Source organism: Grus americana, chromosome 1 (assembly GCF_028858705.1).
Source record: "Grus americana isolate bGruAme1 chromosome 1, bGruAme1.mat, whole genome shotgun sequence".
Classification (NCBI taxonomy): Eukaryota; Metazoa; Chordata; class Aves; order Gruiformes; family Gruidae; genus Grus; species Grus americana.
The window spans coordinates 103,132,812-103,144,906 of record NC_072852.1 but is presented as its reverse complement, the minus strand read 5'-3'; the positions used below and the strand labels follow the sequence as shown (position 1 = coordinate 103,144,906).

Sequence of the window (12,095 nt, the reverse complement as noted above, 5' to 3'; positions counted from 1 at the left end):
AAAGAAAAAAAAAAGTAAAAAAAAAAAAGAAAAGATTAAAAAAAAAGGAAAGATTAAAAAAAAAAAGTCATTCTTAAACATCCAAATTTCTCATTCAGAAGAAAAATTATTCTCTCCAGCCAGTTCCTTGGCAGGTTTTGTTGTTCTCCTCTAGTGGCAAGATACTGTACACCAGTTTGTCACCAGTTACAGGTTCCAGAAATTACATACCTGCTCAGTAGTTGCTTATTGTTTTATATTCAGGGGTCCTTAGTTCAAACCCATAAAGAGGACATTCCCGAACGTATCACTGCAAGTTGCTTGCCTGTAAAAAAAAATAATTAAAAAAGTTTAAAAAATTGCCATGGGCCTACAGGTAGCAGTTACATGTTGAAAAATAATACCCTCTTTTAGTGATAATTAAGATTTGCACAATAACTACTTAGGTGCTTAATACCCCAAGAGTGAGAAATAAGTTATTTCTAGAAAAAAAGAAAGACAACAAAACCCCCTGTGCATTCCTTCCCGTTATCACAACTCTGTTGTTTATAGCTCTGGGTACTAACATACTGCAATCACTTCACATGGCTTACAGTTCCAACTCTACTAGGTACTGAAAAGTAACAGCTACCTCAACTTCTGTAAACCTCTACTCTAACACAAAATTCACATGCTGCCATGCCAATCCTATTGGTGCACCTGGTGCTCCATAAACCTAGGAGGTTATTCCTCGCTCGCCTTGTCTCAGGTTAGGGCCGCTGCTTTGTTACCTTGCTCTGGACCGGAGTCCCACGCTGGTTGCTGGCTGCAGGCGATTCAGCCTCCCATGCTCTGCAATGTTTCTGCAGAGCTGCTCAGGAGATTACACCGGCGATGGCATTTTATCAGCGCGGCTACGAGGTGAGCGCAGACACGATAAGGAAGCGTTAAAAGTCAACGAGGTGCCGTTGACAAGGATTGAAGCTGGGCTCGCGTTTCCCCACCAATCATGTGTGTGCTGACGCTGTGCAGTCCAGTCATCTTCTCACCAGCTGCTGCTTTGGCAGGCAGCACCTTTCACCCTCTCTTTTCGGCACGCAGCCTCCTGTCTAGCCAGCCAGCTCATCTCCAGCGGAAGCTGTCACAGCATCAGGCCTGTAGGGAACAAATCTTTTCTTATGAAATCCCTGCGGGTTCCCTGGTGAGCATTAAAGACATTTTTCGTTGCTCAAACACGCTGATGGAGGGGTATCCTGATTGCTTCAGTCCCTCCCCACCATTCCCTCCCAGAGAGGAAAGATCTGCTCCCTGAAGTGACTGCTTTCCCAGGCAAGCGTTCGCACGCGTTGCCTGGAGCGGAGCAGAGCCCCCAGCAGCATGCCTGGCATACACCCTATGGAGATTAGCTCTCTGCACAGGCAAGCCCCAAGGTTTGGGAAACCTCATGTGAGTAACAGCTTGATTAGGACCTAGGACTTGTTCCACCAGATGTTCAGGGGCAGGTGAAGCAGCTCATAAGAAACTCATCTCTTGTGCAGCTGTTGGCACAATCCCCAAGCTGGAAGCACACAAGCAGCTGGCAAGCTGGTGGCTTAACCACACCACAGGGCAATAAATGCTGTTAGAGCCAAAACATCCGGGCTCCATCCTTGCCACAGTGACCATTAACTCTGCACAGCAATAACGGAGATAGCCTGAGTGCCCACAAACTGATCAAAGTGCTTCAAAACCACCTGAAACTCAGGAATCTTTTCCACAACCTACGTAACAAGGATCCACACACATACCAAGGATGGTCCCACTGCTTGAGGTCCAGTGGCTCAAGCAACACTGCTCTGGAGAGCAACCAACTCACAGAAGCCCACTAGACCACCAACAGGTCTAGCACACAGCAAACCCCCACAACCATTGCAATGAGCTAAAGGCCTTCATTGTATTCCCATAATGCAGGTGTGGTTGTCACAACCACCCCCTTCCCAGCTGGTGCCAATGAAGTCCTTGCCAGCAGCCTCAGCACAGAAGTCCAGGCCTGAAAGACATTCTCAGTTCACCTCCAGCGGCGCTCTGTCTTTGTGAGGTTGAGATGTGCTGAGCAGTTAACTAGGCAAACTGAATCTTGCCAGTCCTCCGGCACCCTGAATTTACATTCATAGAGAGAGAAGAGAGAGAGCTTCCTCTTCTTGGTGTGTGTTGGTTGGAAAACACCTTCTAAGATATCCATGCTTTCCATTTCCTAGTCTTTATAAAGACACTAGGGGCAAGAAGAGTCTCTCCCTACTCCTTGAGGTTCAATACAAACACACATCCCACCACGCAAGCAGTGGACAGGACAGGCAAAGCCCCCTGCTCGCTCCCAGGAGAGCAGGCATGTAGGGGTTGGTGCTGAGAGCACGGTTTCAGGGCCAGCCCTCACCACACCGTGCCATGCTTGCATTGGCAGGCACCGTTTCCTCGTGCTGTGCAAAACAGATCTGAGACTCCCAGGAGACTTAAGAGACCCAGGAGTACAGTAAAAAGGGGATGTTTCTTTCCCAGAGGAAACAGATTTCCAGTATACAAACTCCATCTAAGGCCACTCAGCTGTGGATATTGCCCTGTTTATATTTGCACGGGGGGAGAGGCTGTGACAGTATCTGTAATGTGCATCACTGTAGGGGTATCTGACAGCAACGGTCACTATGTGCAATAAAGGCCCCATTCAGATACCTAGTAGGTGCTATTTTAGCTTAATCTGAAATGATTTCTCCATCGTCTGCAATTTCTATTTGTCCCCCACCCCTCAGGACAAAGGTTTTGTCCAAAGATAGGACTGTGCCTCTGCCAAGTACCATGCTGGGAACCTCGAGCAGGTTTGGCCTGCTTTGGATTCTTCTCTTTCACGTTATTTTTAAACACACTCCTGTCCTTCACCAGGGGAAAAAATGCAATCCCTGAACCAAAAGGTGCTGGAGAGCGATGGGCAGGGGGGACCCATGGAGGTGGGCAGGTACACTGTTATACATGGGGAGGGACAGATATCACAGCGATGGCAGCTGCCAGGTTCCCCGGTGCCCTCTCCATGGTGGACACAAACACTGGGCCCTCCATCCTCCCTGTCTCCAAAAGCAAGCAGGCCTGCAGGAGCAAGCAGAGCATCCCTCCCCATGCGACCCTGCTGCCAGCCAGGCTTCCCCCATCACCTGACGGTGCTCCGTGGCTCGCGAAATGAGCCTTTGATGCTAGAGATGCAGAATTCTTCCAGAATTTCAGCAGTTTTGGAAAGTAAAAGAAAAAAAAAATCTGATGGAAATAAAAAAATTATTGAGAACAGTTTCCTTTGCCCAACGTCTTCCTCTGGCACAGTGGGCCCTGCGGCTGGGCTGCGTGTCCCCCTGCCAAGTTTTTGGGCCTCAGCAGCAGTTGCATGGTGTGTGTCGCCCCAGGCAGCCAGGTCTGGCAGCCCTCAGCACCTGCTGCCCCGGGGCATGGCCATCCTCACCCTGTCTCCCAGCGGGCACCCTGGGCTCCCGATTCCTCTGTGTCACCAGTCCTCAAGCATTTTAGTCAGGGACGTAGCAAGCTCCTGAGAACACAGTGCCTTGCAGGTTTTGCCTGGAGGGGAAGCAACTCATGGATGGTCGTTCAATGTCTGCTCCCAGCCCCAGGCAAGTGCAGCAGGTTTTCCAGTCTGGCTGGCTTCCCCCCAGCATTTTCACAAGCGTCGCCTTACCTTGTTTGAGCTTCAGGGAGTTCAGTTTGGGGTGAAGGGTAGGTCAGCTCTTATCTCATATCTACACGCGCAGATGTAACCCGTAACCAGTTCCCTTTCCAGCCCCCGGAGTTCCTGCCCCGTGGCACAGCGAGGACCACGCTTTCCCCCTTTGCTGGGGCCTTTTAGCAGGAGATGAGCGATGCCAAAGAGCCACAAAGATTTCCCTAGAGACCACCCCCAGCCTTGAGAAAAATCCTGGAGGCATCTATGCCTTCCCTCCTCTGCTGCCTTTGATGCAGGACTCATGGCTAGGGCAAAGAGCAGAGCCTCAGCCCCCTGTCCAGGCTGGTGAGCGCAGCCCTGGGGGGATGCTCAGGGATGACAGGAGCTGAATGAAACCCACACACAGGACCCTGCAGGGCCTGTGAGATTCGGAGATTACAGAAAGCCACCCTGGCCCCCTTCTCCTTCTGGTAAATGTTTTTAGTGCAGCTGAAGTGGATTCGAGAGCTTGAGCTACAGGATCTTGCAGTTTGTTTAAGCAAATACTGTTTTTGTCAGTTTTCCAAACGTCTGTTCACACACAGAATGTCCTAGCATCCTGCCAGGGCTCCAAACATTCATTTATGGAGAAATTTTCTGAGAATCTATGCCTGCATCCTTGCCTTGCCTTCTGAGCATTTTAAGACCAATCACATAAATATGAACCCACATGGAAATGTAGGTGTCAAAGATCACGTTCTCCAAAGGCTTGCAGATGTATGTGACTTGGGGAGCCCTGCTCAGACCACCATCACCTTGTCCCAATCACAGCACATCACACTCAGCTCAAAGTTCAGACTAGCAGATCATACCTATATCCCTTAGTGGCAGAGACTACCACAGGACAAAGACACCAAAACTGAGTGGGGGTGTGTGGGAAGGGAATAGTAGAGCAGGCGGAGACAGTTGGTCCCATGTGTTTTCTTTCCTTAAAGATAAAAATTTACCACAGTCAAATGAAAAATCAGGAACAATGCAGGAATTTTAAAGAGGCCCAAGCTGCCACCTGACTCAGCGTCTAGGCAGGATATTGATTACCGAGGCTATTCTTTATTCCTCTGCTATTGTTTAAGACTGGCCTCCCTCATGACAGCAACAGGCGTGGGAACACAGCAGCTTTGGTGTTAAAAAATGCTTTTATCACTGAGCTGAGTAGAGGGGTCTCTGGGAACCAGAGATGGTGTGTCTGATAGTCAAGGAAAGGCACTCAAACCAAGAGCCTTATTCTGAGATCTCTAAGGCTAACAACTCTGAAGCACACCAAGGCAATGCAGCACATCCCCAGTCCAGTATTTCTTCTGAGTTGTGTTCAGGCTCCGGTGAGTTCAGAGAGGTGCAGAAACAAAACAACTCTGCCTGCTAAAAATTCTTGATTTTTTTTTCCTTGAGCCCCAGTAGCTGCTGTGATGGCTGTCCTGGTTTTGAACAAGCCAGACTGGGTTGTGTAAACAGTGTGGCATAGCACAGAGAATAGGCTTGCCACCCATGTCCTTATCCCTCCCCTTGAGCAGGTTTTGCTAGCTAGGTTGGGCTCCAGCCTGCAATAGCTACCACAATAATGTCTATAGGTGATGGCATCTCCTCTTTATTCAGGACAACCAAACAGCTGTAGGGTGGCATGCATCGTTGCCACTTAAACTATCCAGGTGCCTGCAGCCTACCAACAAGCCAACACAAGTCCCTACCAAATGAACTGACGGACAGTTATACAGTTTCCTGGTAGCTCCAGGCAGGAATAAAGCAAAATCTTTGGTCTCCTGGTAATTCTCGATGCATTAAAGAGCAACACGCTTCAGTACTTGAACACATCTGATTTGACTGAATAGGGGGCAAACAGTGACCACCAACCAGGTTTTCAGCCAGCCAAAATATTTCTGACTCCCCTCAGGCTGTACAGCTGGCTCCTGATTTTATATTCTCTGTAGGTTTGCTCTTTATTTGCAACAGAATCTCACGTGTAAACACCTTATATATACATATGGGGGTCTTTGTTTTCATCTACCCTTAAGATAAAATAAAAAAAATTAAACTCCTTCAGGCACTGACTGGACAAACATCAACATACGAATTCACTTCAAAGACACCCCAAATGAAAGCACACAGTGCACTAGAGAGCAGATCTCCAGACACAGGGTATGCTCTCTGTAGACACTAAATATTTATTCCAGCATCTAGAAACACTCTGCAACATTGCTCCCCATGTCTGCATAAGAATACAGAGTCTGGTAATAGTGTGACTGCACCAACTTTTTCTGCAGGCTTTCATGCTTCAGTTCATTCTTTCCATGCATTTTTCACCTTCCCACAGTTTAAAACGAGTCAGGACTCAGCCAGGACTCCAATTTGTGACAAATGGGCAACCAAGCTAAACTTAGACTTCTTTTAATAGGCGATAGCCCCCCTTCTACAAGAACCGCGTTAGCACACAAATGCTGTTTTTCAAAGATGATGGACATCCTCCGATGTTATCTCAGGACTGGTTATTTATACTGCCTCCACCCCAGCTTGTACTCAGTGCCCAGCACAGAGCAAGCCCCGTACCAGGCTGGGAAGCTGAGGCCCGGAGCCAGCTCACTCTGCCCATACAGGCACCATAGACATGACCAGGCTGGAGCCACTTGGCTCTATGAGAACAAACCCTGCTCTAGCACTAACCTGCACATCAGTCCAGAGATAAGCAAAGTAGCTACTGCATCACCTCACGAGCTTAGCACAGATGTTGATTATGTCCTTATCCATGTATTTGGGCAGTCAGGAGTCAAGGGATCCATCATCTTACCCATTACTCCACAGTCCGAAAAGCAATCCAATAAATGCAGCACGTTGCAATTTAAGGGACAGCTCCTCTCTCCTTGAGCAGAGTGGCATGGTCCCGTGTTCACTGCTTACTTTCTGACCTTCTTCCTTTTCCAAATCTAGCTTGCTCTCAGACAGTGAAGGTGCATCTGTAACTCACAAACTAAGAGGACCAAGGCTCAGGTTCCAATGTGATCCCGCTGTCATCAGTACTGTCGAACTGTCAGCATGCTCCCTGGCAATTTCTCCCCAGGCCAATGATGCTCTCCCAGGATGGTTCGGGTGCTGGCCTGGCTAATAATGACTCCCACAAGGCAGCATGGACAAAAGGACCCAGTTTGGGGTCTGAGGGAGGGTGAGGAGAGCCAAACAGACATACACTACGCCATGTCATTTGCTCCTAGGACCAGCAGAGCCGTCTCTAATCAATATTCAGACATTGTCTTTTCTCCTCATGCTGATCAAACCCCAGAACCTCTGCCTGCAGCAATAAGCCCCATGTTTGGGCAATCATGCCTCTCTTGTCAGGGAGCTGGTCACAAGAATGCTTCCTACAACTTTTTCTGTGAGGGGTTATGTTTACTCAGGAGCCTGAAGTATTTAAAGATGGATGTGCTTCCTCTGCCAATGCAGCGGCTCGTACTCCTCCCATGAATTTCACCTGCTACCACACTGCTTTTTCTCCTGGACATTTTGGATTACTCGATAACATGAGTCCAGGCTACAATCCCTACAGAACTTGGGGCATGGTGTTTCACAGAGCAGGAAAGATGGCTCTTCAGAAATGCCTCAAAAATCCCCTGGCACATGAAAAGAAAGATGTCAGTCTATGAACCATTTCAACAATTGTTCCCTAACTGGAACGGGAACTCAGAGACAAGGATAGTCTATGTGAAACCTGAGGACAAAATATCCTCCGCCAAGGGAATCCCAGTCATGGCACAGTCTTCCAGAAGGAAGCAAACAAATCCAGAATGCAGGTACCCATTTTTTAGGAGTCTTTCTTACTGAGAAGAGCCTTCCATGAACATAAGCGTTGATACACTTTTCTAACAAGGAAAACTCAAGCAATTGAAATAAAAAAGCTACTCTGACAGAGCTGCACCTAGAAAAGCAAATAACATGTATTTTTAAACATAGAAGACTCTTCCTCAGTGAGCAATCTGACCCCCCAAATTAGGAATGTTATTGATGCCATGGGGCATATGTGCCTGTGTATAATATTACTCACCAGATACATACATAGGTAGATACATTTGTGCTAGTTGTGAATTTGGTCATGTTCTTGTCCCTATCCAGGTCACTACTATATATTTTAAACAGCATCTCTGCTACAATATGCTTTGGAACATGTCCCTTTATTAATTTTTTTCTGTGTTAGACTGGCAAACTAATTCAGTAATTTCGTTCTTCTTACTTGTTCATGATCTATAACAAAGCTTCCTCCTCAAACCAAGGCCACTTGGCCTCCTAAATAGCTTCACCTGAGGAATTTTTGAAAAATAAGATAAATAATTTCTCCTTTTACTACTTTTCTTGAAACGCTGAAGAAATCCTGTAGACTGGTATGATTTACCTGTATAGAAGCTGCTGCACTGACCTCGACCTACTACAGACCATCTGCTCCCAGCAACTTATAATCATAGCATAATTCAGGTGGGAAGGGACCTCAGGAGGTTTGAAGCTCTTGTTCTCTAACTTCTTCAGCTCAGACCAGCCTTCCTTTTTGACACCAGTTTCCCCAGCAGTTCATCTTTACTACCAGTACTAAACAGACAAGGAGTCTAGCCTGGATCATGGCAGAGTTGAGGAGTGGTATAGCTCAGAGGGCAGCCTATTATCAGGTAGAGCAATTTGGAGGCCGCTCTAGGTAACACAAGAAGGCTCAGACAGTCCCAGAGCTCAGGGGGCTTTAAGATGGTTTAAGGTATGCAAGTGGTGCGTTTTCTCTGCCATGTCCCCATTCACCTTCACTGCAGCTTACGACCCAGGCCAGAATTAATTTCTCCATGTTAACTACACTTACTATGTCGCCACCTGTCCCAACAACTGGAAATGTTGTAGGGCATTTCTGACCGTCACCAGCAACTTGGACAGGAGGTAACAGTGGAAGACTAAAGGAAGTAGGAGGCCCAGAAATCTCCATCTTTGGAGATCTCTGGCTATTACCAAGGCCACATAATATTAATGTTGGCATCACATTAAGTTTCTTCAGCTCCATCATCTACTTTTTTTCATAGCTGAACCATCTCACAGCTTTGTTGCGCTTGGAAACAAAATCTGAGTTCCCATCCACTTCAGCACCAAGCAGATTGCCTGCACAAAGCAGGCCAGATACCACTCCATAGATCACCATTGACCTCTGCGTGGATTCCTGTAACACTGGTCTATTTGCTTACACAGCTGCAGGCCACTATTTCACATCACTTTGGTAGCTTAAAGATAATCTTGTGTCATTCCCGTGCTGGAGTTTCCACGTGGGTCCACTTTCCAAAGTGAAAAATAATTCTTCTTAATTATATAAAGCAATTTCTCAAGGTATCTTTTTTAATGCGAGGATGATCACACAGTTCTGAGCAGAGGAGGAAAAATGGAAAGTCTTGCTTAGGTGGAAGGAAAGTTGTGTGACCTGGATTGGAAAGAATTTGACTGGAAGACTGTCTTGGATTTGCCCAAACTTATCAGATAGGAATGGGAGAAGAACTTCTCTCAAAGATTTCTGGATGAGGGTATAGGGAGTGCAAAAGAAAGCACCTCATGTGACAACCATGGGTAGCCACAGGCACTCCAGAAGAAACATTTAGATCAGGTTTAGATCTATTCCGGATTGTGGCACTTGGGGAGTTCTCCAGCTCTTAGGAATCCGATAGCATTAAAGCACCAGCAACTACTCTCAAGACGGCATTCCTCATGTTTTCCAAACAATTTGGGAATTGCAAATTAAGTGCAGAGTTCCCAGCTCAGTAATTGTGATGTTGCCTCAGCATTTTTCTATCAGCATACTTCAAAGCCCTTTAGATTTTGTCCCCAAATGAAGCCATCCATCCTCCTCCAACAACTCTCAGACCTCAGTGATTATTACCAATAAAATTATTGATGTTAGAAAGGCTGACACAGGAAGATGAGGCTATTTAAGAACATTTTACCAGATGTTAGTTGAGTGATACTGCATCATTTCATGCAGCACATTGCAAAACATCTTTCTTCCCTGCTGTGTTAAATTGATATTTTCCCTGAGAGAGAAACATGGTTCTTCACAAAGCTGGCCTGAGAGGAGAGTGGGGAAAGAGTGTGGGAACAGCAGACAACATCAAGGCTTCCCATTTTCCTCTTTCTCTGCTTCTTCTGAGCAATCTTACATGGCTTTTAACCATTGCCATTAATATTCTGAAGTGCTCTTTCAGTAAGCACATCCTGTGGTGTCCCTGGTTTGGTGACAATGCTCCTAAATACTGGGTGCATTGTCAAAGAATCAGTCTTGGGTTCCTCTTCCTCTGAAAGAACCAATTTACTTTTCTCCTTCAACAGACATCGGATAATTAAAGGAAGCCCGCACATCATACCATGTGGGTATCACATGCAAAAAACATCTATCCTACTAACGTACATTGCTTAGGCATCTCCGTTTCTCACACACATAGAAATCCAAAACCTATCATCCCCCACCAGGAAAAAAATTATTTATTATTTTAATAGTTATTTTTATCATCTCTCAACTGGAGGGGGGGGGGTGTTTTTAAGGAAAATAAATTTCTTTTTTTCTCACCAAGAAGCCAAACTCTGTATTTGAGCACAGAACTGCAAGATTCTGCTTGAAACCAGTGAATTTATAGCTACCTCAACTTGTTTCAATCAACTTTAAATATCTCTTCGACCATTTTAAGGAAAATAATAAACATCAGCAAACAAACCAAATCCTGTCTGACACCACTTACTGGTCAGATTTTATCACCAGGTTTCTGCATGAGCTCATACGGGGCTCTTAACACAGTGCAAGCCCACTTGGATATCATCTGTCAATCACCAAATCAGAGACATGATAAAACAGTAACCCACAGATGAAACATCTTGGTACAGGCTAGCAATTTTGCATAGTTTCATGCTAGATGTCCCACGATCACACTTTGCCTTTGCCTCCACTAGCATTAAAACCAAGGAGCTACAGGTTGCAAAGGACCCAGTGAGAATGCAATGCCTGGATTTATACGGAGCAGTCAGCAGATAGGATCAGAGCAGAGCGCAGAGCGCTATGTATGAGGAGCAAGGGGAGAGAATTTAAATTGAATTAAATGGGAAGCTAAGTGGGGAAAGCCTTATGTTATTCCATCAGCAGGACTTCAGTGCTCAGGGAACTTCCTAGCCCCCTGCCCATTCCTCACAGCTTTAAACATGAGCATTGCTCGTGGCCACCTGGAGAGCCAGCGTGGCTCTCTGCATGGCCTCGGCACTCACTTCCTTGCCTTTGTGGCTGTAGGTGACTAACACACACACCTGCTTCCTCTGCAGGCTGTCATCTCTTCTGGGCAGGGGGGCTGTTACAGCAAGTCAAGCAGACAGTGTTTTACCAGGAAACCCAGGTGTCCAGAAAAACAATTAAGGAGATTTGAATTGACCAAATCATTCACCCTTCCAGAAAGCAAAACTGGATACAAACCTTTTCCAAGCTTTCCTCTAATAAACACTCAGGACATTGGGCTGACAAGCATAGGCACCTAATGCTCCCCTGTGAGCCTATGTGCCTTTTTGCAGCCACACAGAAGGTGCAGCATGAAGGAGCAGGGCTGCCTGCTTCCCTCACACTGCTTGAGTTGACCTCATGGCACCCCCTTTGGAAAGGGAAGCCCCTTGTAAGGCACCTTCCCTGCACACTGGGCACCACAACATTGCTGGGAGTTAGTCTAGCTTGTGAGCTCTCGCCAACAAAAGAAATATAATTTTATTCTATGTATGTGCATGCGTGTGTGCATCACGCATGGATATACGGTCTTCTAATATAAAATGTAGCCTTCTATTCTGCTTGGGCCAGCCGTGTCCTCCTGCCCCCTCCATTTGCTATAATTTGCATTGTTCACAGGCGGCTTCAGAATCCAGCCAACACACATCACAAAATTGGTGGGAAGAACCATTGCTCATGAATTTGTGCAATTAATTAAGTTCTTAATTTTACCCAGGAGGTCATGTCTTGAAATGCTTTCAGACCATCACAAAAGAGGACAAGCTGGCTGGGAGCAATAAGCACCATCTGAGAATCCTCCCATAACTCAGGCTGTTTACTTTTCAGTTTCACTCACCGTCGTCTAAGCACGTCTCTTTTTCCTCAAATCCTTTTACTGTTTCTTCCTTTGAAGCTGACTTCCAGGGAAAGCTCTAGACATCTTGGCCTTCAGAGCAGATTCGAGTCCTGATTTCTCTTCCACCTGCAGAGAACGTATAGAGCAGGCTGAGGTCCTTCTACCCCACAGCAAAGCTAGCTTGCTTTATGATGAGACGTGTGCCTGTGATTCTTTCCATGCTGGCAGTATTGCTTAAGCAGCCTTTTTCTAAAGCCTCAAGCTTTAGAGCTGGGAGATCTCGCAGCAGCACAGCTATCTAACCCCACCATGGGAGA

At 46.5% G+C, this 12,095-nt stretch overlaps 1 protein-coding gene across 4 annotated transcripts in view; it reads right to left on the bottom strand.

Moving 5' to 3' along the window:
• The window catches only part of GJA8 (gap junction protein alpha 8), a 47,582-nt gene that overhangs the window by 25,119 nt on the left and 10,368 nt on the right, over positions 1-12,095 (bottom strand). For 3 of the 4 annotated variants that reach the window (XM_054841607.1, XM_054841615.1, XM_054841625.1), the window contains 3 exons: positions 11,779-11,904; positions 750-1,113; positions 211-304 (listed from right to left, as the gene is read on the bottom strand). The gene's annotated coding sequence lies outside the window, so the exon portion shown is untranslated. The remainder of the gene's footprint in view (positions 1-210; positions 305-749; positions 1,114-11,778; positions 11,905-12,095) is intronic. The other variant, XM_054841634.1, reaches the window with a different exon arrangement.